The sequence below is a fragment of the Lipotes vexillifer genome, unplaced genomic scaffold (genome assembly GCF_000442215.2).
Source record: "Lipotes vexillifer unplaced genomic scaffold, Lipotes_vexillifer_v1.1 scaffold445, whole genome shotgun sequence".
Lineage (NCBI taxonomy): Eukaryota > Metazoa > Chordata > Mammalia > Artiodactyla > Lipotidae > Lipotes > Lipotes vexillifer.
This window is the reverse complement of record NW_006774995.1, coordinates 591,179-599,789: the sequence shown is the minus strand read 5'-3', so window position 1 is coordinate 599,789 and position 8,611 is coordinate 591,179. Positions and strand designations below refer to the sequence as shown.

The 8,611-nt window shown below is 36.1% G+C and overlaps 1 protein-coding gene across 1 annotated transcript in view; it reads right to left on the bottom strand.

Moving 5' to 3' along the window:
• The window catches only part of PALMD (palmdelphin), a 55,716-nt gene that overhangs the window by 45,904 nt on the left and 1,201 nt on the right, over positions 1-8,611 (bottom strand). The gene's annotated exons all lie outside the window — the stretch shown is intronic.

Sequence of the window (8,611 nt, the reverse complement as noted above, 5' to 3'; positions counted from 1 at the left end):
GGAATGCCTCGTTAGAGATTTTGATTGGAATTGCATTAAACTTAAAATAAATTTGAAAATATATGACAGCTTTTCTTGTATTCAAACTTTACCTCAAGGAAAGGTGTGCTTCTCTAGACATATATCTCTTAGTAAAGTTTCACTATATATATATATCCTGCACAGTTCCTTAGTAGGTATAAAAACATAAAGGTTTCTTCATATAAATTCTGCACATTTTCTAAATAGGATTATTTTTAGGTTTCAACAGTTTAAAAAAAATGTAGCTATCAGGAATTGGTTGTTTTCACATTACAATTTCTGACTAATTATTGTTTTTCAGAAAGCTATTGATTTTTGTATATTCATTGTGTATCTGAATACTGAGCTTTCAAGTTAATTATTATTAATTTTAGAGACACTGAAGTGAGGACCAGAGAGTTTATCAGCTTCCCCAAGTCATAAAGTTGGTCTAGTGTTGGAACTGGTATTGAGCCTAATTTTCTATAATTCCGAATATAATTCTCCTTATACTACTCCTTATCACTTCCCAAATATATCTGTAGAAATACGATTAGCCAAACAAGGGAAATTATAGCAGTAAGGTCTCTGTACTGGTCAGAGTGTTCTGTTTAACTCTCAGCACCAAATTTTAAGAGTGACACTGACATTTAAAGAGTGTCTAGAATGAGCCTGTGATATGAGGAATGATTGAAATCAAGAAAATAAAGCTGTACAGCTTCAATGGCTAGAGTCATGATTGGGAAGCAGTTAAAGGAAACTAGATTCTGGCACATTATGTCAGAACTCTTAACACAGAGAGTTGTTCTCAAATGGAATAGGGTATTTTGGGAGGTATTAATCCACCTGATATTGGAAGTGCTCAAGGAGAAACTGGGTGAGCATCTCTTGAGCATGGTGTAATGGGGATGGGAATGTGGATGAAGAAATCTCTAAGTTTTCTCCTGGTCCTATGATTATTTCTGAATTTAGCTTTGAAAAACCCTAACTCATATGTTAGCCATGGGAATTGGATGTAGTTATCGCTACTACTTATGGGGTGAATTAAAAAGCACAAATTTTCTAAACCTCATTTTATTTAGTAAATTTAATCTTCTTTCCCAGTTTTACAACAAATTCTGACAGATCTCTAAATAGAATCTGGTTTATGTTCTACTCTTTTATTCCTTTGTCTACCCTTTCCTGTTTGTTCTAATGAATTGTGACAAAACAAAACAAAACAAAACAAGGATAAACACAAAACAAACTTCTGAATAATCAAAGGGTGATGGTAAACTTGGCCATGTCTTCAGTAAAAAAAAAAAAATCTGTTAGCTGGGCAGACAATCATTAGCTGTCTCCCTCCTTTCAGCTTGATGGTATTCACTCATTCACTTATTCATGATGGGATTTTTGGGCTCCAGCTAGTGTGGAGCTCAGTGTTGGGGGTGGTGCTGTGAGAGATGTAACAATGTCTTTGCCTTAAGAAATCCTGGCTGGAAGGGAAGAGACTATGTACTGGAAGTGGGATGGGGAGAAGGTAACCGAGGCTTAGAATATGGGATGCTCCAAAAAATGATTCTGTCCCAATCCTGTTAAAGCAATAACAAATGCTTCTGCAATGGCCCACATTCTTTCCTTTCCCACTTCTACTCCTATCAGCCTGAGGAAGAGGAGAGGAGACTACAGGGTGTGAAGGACTGGTTTGGGCTAAAAAAGGGGATTACGTGAAGCAGAACCTCCATAGATTCTTCTCTTTGCTCCACTTCAAACTTTATTAAGAGTGAACAACAGAGGAAGTTCTGAACAAGGGTGAGGTTTATGGTTTTGAAGTTTACTAGAATTTATTGTGATGTTATGAGCAGAGGCTCTGCCATTTTCGACTATTTAACTAATCCCTTAGCTTTCCTTGGTCTTAGGTTTTTCACCTATAAAATGGGTATGGCAACATCTGCTTTTGAAAATACTCATAGGACTGTTTGGACAAATGAGATAATGAATGTGAAAGTTTTTGTTTTTATTTTTAAAGTCTAAATGCTATGCAAGAATAGGTTATTATTATTATTATTTTAAATTGAAGTATAATTTACAATGTGTTCATTTCAAGTGTACAGCAAAGTGATTCAGTTTATATATATATATATACTTTTTAATATTCTTTTACATTATGGTTTATCTCAGGATGTTGAATATAGTTCCCTGTGCTATACAGTAGGACCTTGTTGTTTACCCATTCTATATGTAATAGTTTGCATCTACTAACCCCAAACTCCTAAAACTATAATTCAAAGAGATACATGCACCCCTATATTCATAGCAGCACTATTCACAATAGCCAAGACATGGAAACAGCCTAAATGTCCATCAATAGATGAAAGGATAAAGAAGATGTGGTACATATATACCTCGGAGTATTACTCAGTCATAAAAAGGAATGAAATAATGCCATTTGCAGCAGCATGGATGGACCTAGATATCATCATACTAAGTGAAGTAAGTCAGAAAGAGAAAGACAAATACCATAGGATATCACTTCTTTGTTGAATCTAAAATGTGACACAAATGAACTTATTTACAAAACAAAAACAGACTCATGGACATAGAGAACAGACTTGTGGTTACCAAGGGAGGGGAGATGGGGGAGGGATGGACTGGGAGTTTGGTGTTATTATTATTTTTAATCGCAGAATTCTTGTGCTTAGGATATGTCTTTATATCTATGTTTGTTAGCATAGATTGATTTTGAGTAGCTCTTGTAGCTCCTTTTAACATGTTGTATCACCTCATATCAATCATTGATGCAGTTACATACTGAAAACTTGATGCATAAGACAGAAGCCAGAGGTTCAGAAAATAACCTGGCTCTATGTCTGAAATGGTTAGAGTGAATCCAGTCACTGGGGTTTTACATAAAAGCCGTAAGTTCAGATCTCACTCAAACTGCTCCTATGGTGTTTTATCAAAATAGACATGTCACAGGGTTCCTGGTGAAGAAACTTCTTGAGCTCCCCAGAATGACACGACTGCCATTTAAATAAATTAAAAATTAAAATATTCTTATTTTATTTCAAGAGAAGCTAGGTAGCTTGAAACTTTAGATTAGGAAGTGGAAGCTCTGTTTTGGTTTTAGCCTAAACTATGCTGTACTTGTTTAGACTCTTGTTAGACTTACTCTCTGGTTGGTTTTAATCACAGTTTTCTAAAAAAGCAGCTTTTCCTTTTCACCATCTAGTAATGTTGAGAAAGTTCATGGGGATCCTTGTCAGTAGAGGGCTTTGCAAAGTAGCATTATCACTCTGTAGCACACTGGAAAAACCACCCCTGGTTATCAAAAGGCAGTTTCCTTAATAAGCTATCAAAATTATTATACCTCATCACATGGTCTCCTTTGTGGGTGGGCTATTATGTTTGGCAAAGAAATGTGGCATAGTACTTTTGTTTGAAGAAACCTTTCCCTCTCTGGAAGAAACATGTAATCTCAGTATAGCACTGTGGAAAATTGTGCAGAGGCTTTATTGTTTAAATATAGTGGCACAGGACATCTTTACTTAGGAGATTCCTGTATCTCCACATACCATCTTTATGTGAATGTCTTGGGATGCTCATGACAAATTGGGAACTCTTCCCGTAACTTTGTCTTAACCACGAGGTACAGTGGAACAATGGTTCATTATGCTTCCTTTTAGTCATTATTACTTTAAGGAGTCCTTAGAGCTCTAAATAACACAGCTATCCAAACACATGTTAAGGTCTAACTTCTGTCAAGATCCAGGCTGGCTTGCACTTGTTTTCACACTCTCATTTGTAAAGGAAGAATGAACAGGGAAAAAAATGTACCTGGCCAGCAGCCTGGGCTTCTTGGACATGTGACCTGTGAAGTCATACATGAGGGCACCATGCTCAGAAGGGCCCAGTGCTTAGTCTGAATGCTTTTAAACTTCTGCTGTTACCACCTTGAAATTCTGAACACTTTTTGAACAGGGATCCCCACATGTTCATTGTGTATGGGGCCTCACAAATTATGTAGCAGGTCCTGCTTTGAGGTCATTAACTGTTTTATTAGCTGTTAGAAGATCTCAGATATTGAAAAAAAAGAGAAGGAGATGAGGTGGGGTGTCTAGTGAGAGGAAACATGTGCTGAGGAAGTAACTATTAATAGAACCTGTGTGTATTTATGTTATTGTTTTAATAGTGGTCTTTTGTATTGGGTAGATTTCTGTTTTATGTAAAGAGCTTTCTACCTCCTACATTCCTATGTTTACAAGTCAAGGAAAAATTCCTTGGGAGTGGAACAAAATAGGGAGTAGATCTGGGGAAATGTGAGAGCTCTTGATAATTCTGCGTCATGAGCAGATTTGGCCTGCAAATCTGTTGCTCAGATTCCAGCACCAGGCCTTTAAGTGGCTCATTACCAAATGGAGTCAGTCCTAGGCAGGTGCTTGTCCTTGTGATTATTGCTGTTGTCTAACTTTTGACCAAGCTCACCTCCTTCATCTATGATCAAATGTCACCCTCTCCATGAGGCCCATCCTGACCATGCTACTGCAAATTGCAACCCATCCCATACCACTCCTGACACTCCTGATTCCCTTTTCTTCACTTATTTTAATGTGAATGCATGAGGTTTGGCACACAGTAAGTGCTCAATAACCATGATTGAATAAAGGGAATGAGAGAATGAGTGGATAACATGCATTTCTAACATTAAAGGTTAAGCTTTGAAAAGAGTAAAAATAACAGCTTTATTCTTACCTCCTTTCTCCTCAGCTGGTTTGTTCTCTGTACATTGATTCTAGTTCTCAGAATTCTTCTGAGCTCAACCCCCTCACCCCAAACAGTACTATTTTTGTGAATCTATGATCTCTAGCCAGTTTAAGATCTAGGAGTTTTCCAGTCTGAGTCTCCCCATGGTATTTAGTAACAGTATTTTCTAATGTCACCATTGGAGTGGAGATAAGAAAACGTGTTCCTTGTAGGAGGAGGATGTGAGCAGTATAGGATATTACTGGTCCTAAGGGGATCTTGCTATTTCTGAGGGAAATTTACCTGCGCCTTTTCATCACTCTTTGGTGTGGACCATGTTTACTTCCAGAGAGGAACTCTGTAGGGATAACTCTTTCAGTCCTACATCTCACTCTTCCCGAGAACGCTGGAGGCATTGGTATTATCAGTTCCAGTGATATTCAAAGTGCGTTTCCAATCGCCTACTTCAGTAGCTCTCCTTTTGTATCAAAATCCGCTATTTGTTAAAACACTATTTACTAACTTAAGCCTCAAGAGACCTTTTAATCAATGTAATATTTAATTAGTTTGAAGTACCCTATTTTCCACTTAGAGTTGAAAACTAAACTCTTTGGCTAAGATATACTTTGACCATTAATTTAGTAAGTGAAGAGTTGGTATAGGTGTACCTCATTTTATTGTGCTTCACTTTTATTTCACTCCATAGATACTGCTTTATTCTTTTTTTTTTTTTACAGTTTGAAGGTTTGTGACAACCGGGCGCGGAGCAAGTCTATTGGTGCCATTTTTTCAACAGCATTTGATCACTTTTAAATTTTGCTGATTGTTGCAATACTTCGAACTTTTTCATTATTATTATATTTGTTATGGTGATCTGTGATCAGTGATCTTTTTGTTTGGTTTTTTTCATTGTGAGCAGTCTTTTTTTTAATTGAAGTATAGTTGACTTATAATATTATATTAGTTTCAGGTGCACAACCTAGCAATTCAATATTTTTATAGATTACACTCCATACAAATTTATTATAAAATACTGACTGTATTCCCCGTGCTGTACATTACCTCCTTGTAACTTATTTATTTTATACCTAATAGTTTGTACCTTTAATCCCCTTTGCCTGTTTTGCCCCTCACCTCTCCGCCTACTCTGGTAACCACTAGTTTTTCCTCTGTGTCTGTGAGTCTGCTCCTGTTTTGTGATAATTGTTTGTTTGTTTTATTTTTTAGATTTCACATATAAGTGAAAACATACAGTATTTATTTGTCTGTGATCAGTGATCTTTGATGTTACTACGGCAAAAAGATTACAACTCGCTGAAGACTCATGATGGTTAGCATTTTTTAGCAATAAAGTCTTTTTTAATTAAGGTGTATATGTTATTTTTTAGACATAATACTATTGCATTATGTTATGCAATAGTATTATGCAGTCGAAACATAAGTTTTATCTCTACTGGGAAACTAAAAAATTTGTGTGACTCACTTTTTTTATGATATTTGCTTTATTGCAGTGGTCTAGAACCAAACCTGCAGTATCTCCATGTATGTCTGTACATGGATAAAGTAATGAATGAGAAACATGAGAGTAAGTGTACAAAATATAACCCATATTTGGTATACCCAAATGAGGTGCCTTCTTTTAAACAATCATTTCTGTGTACTTTCATAATTTTGTCTTTATTCTCTTTAAGTCTTTCTTTTTTTTTTTTTGGCCTCTCCCTGTGGCTTATGGGATCTTAGTTGCCCAACCCAATCCGCCCCCTAGGCAGTGAAAACTCAGAGTCCTCACCACTGGACCGCCAGGGAATTCCCCCTCTTAAAGTCTTTGAGAAGGACCTCTGACTAATCTAAAATTCAACTTACTGATATGAGAAATGAATGGCACCATCACAGTAATTTAGTTTTCAGTTTGAGAGCCTGGTGTCACATTCCATCTACTTACTACACTTAATCTGATTTTTTAAGAAGAGGAACAATAAGACTGGCACTTGATTCTGTCTAGTTATAGGCATATACATTTTTTTTTTAATTCCTTGCAGTGGAAATAATGACTTTTTGGGCACTCAAAATCATGTGGCATAAATATAACAGTGAAGATTATTTCATTTCACAGCCAGGAATTGGAAGGATAACTTTTAGTATAATAATCAAATAGATCTTTCTTAGGCTGTCAAAAGTTTTTTATTTTTTCTAACAAAGTGCCTATGAGTTGCTGTGTTGGGTTACATTGGGCAATTGTCTTATGATTTTGTTCTTAAAGTATATAAAAATTATTTCAGTGTAGAGAAATAAGAGGAAAGCAGTTAAAATGAGGATATTGTCTCTGAGTTTTAGTCTAGGTCAGAGATTTTGAAGATTTTAAGTACTTCCAAAAGTGAAACAATCCCTGCAAATTCTCTGGACACTGTGTTTTCATTTCCCCAGGGGGAAGGGCAATAGCTGAGGTGGCTTCCTGCGTAAGGCAAGGGTGGAGAAAGCTGGCATTTCCCAGGGTGTCCGGGAGGGAGATGAGTGGATGTGTTGTTTCCATGGACACACCACTGCTCCATTTTTTCCTTTTAGGTGGTGACCAATGTGACTGGACTTAGTCTGGTGAGGTGTACGCTATTGGAGATTTGCTCCCACAAACTCTTCTCAATTTTTTCTCTACAATCTTTATACAAGTATCTTACTTCCAAAATAGAATTACTTTGTGATTTTACTTTGGAGATTTGCTTAATTCTTTCTAATGGGATATGGTTAAGCTAATGAAATATTCCAAAAAGTAGTTGTTATTTTATTTTATTTTTTAAATGATCATAAAAACACACACCAGTATATTCAAGAAGTCTTGTCTGCTTGTAAGGCATTTAAGGCATTATAACTTTTGTTCTAGCTCTATTTGCATTTGGAACCCTCAGTGAAAATTCCTAGTTTTCCTGAATAACTGTATGCAGTCATACCTTTAGAACACATGCTGCTTTAGTACGAGTTGTAAGGTGCACTGGGTGTAAAAAGGGTGGGCTGTGATTCAAAAAGGAAAATGTGGAACAAGGGGCTACTTGTGGATTTCATTGGATACATGATTTAATTTAGTTAATTAGGAGATAGAAGCATCAGGAAAAGCGGAGCTTGTGCCCACACAAGTCACACAGTCTAATACAGTAACCTTTAGACAACAGCTGTAACCTAAAAGATCCACGCCAAAAACAACAGAGCAGGGCCCAGTTCCTGTCCCTTAAAGCGGGACAGCTGAAATCGTGGCTGAGTTTAACAACAAAAAAGAACAAAGCAAAACAAACGACAATCCAAACCAAGGTTTTCTGAAAGGAAAATGTACTAATTAGAAGTTGGACATTTTGAGAACACTGTCTTATGGAAAAGTGCCAATTTTATCTGTGGATTTTTGGTTCCTAACCACTGGCTGAGAAAATATTTCAAGTTATTGCATCTTTCTGGGTGGAACTGAAACATTGTATCCTTCTAATAAAAATTCTAAATTGGGCTTAGCATAGTAATAATTTATGCTGTGGGACTTTGAAGAGCAAAGAGTAATATCTTTCTACCCACCCTGATTTTGCATCAGTTTTCTTTTCACAAGGCAATGAAGAGTTATTTTTATAGATAGTAATGTCCAATATACATTGAAATTAATAAATACTCATCTGTGATATTATGCATCAGTTTTTAAAAAGTACTCCTGACAGTTAATTTCAGTGGCAGAAAATACTGAAAAATTGTGATGTTGATTTCCAAACTGTTTTTTCTTTAAAAAGATTATAAGTTGTAGCTAATGACAAGTGATTGTGCCAGAGATTTCCAGGTTACTGCAAAATAGAGGATTTTGGAAAATTAAAAAAAAAAAAAAAAGCTGGATCATTTAAGGAAAGTAATTCATTTCACACTTTGA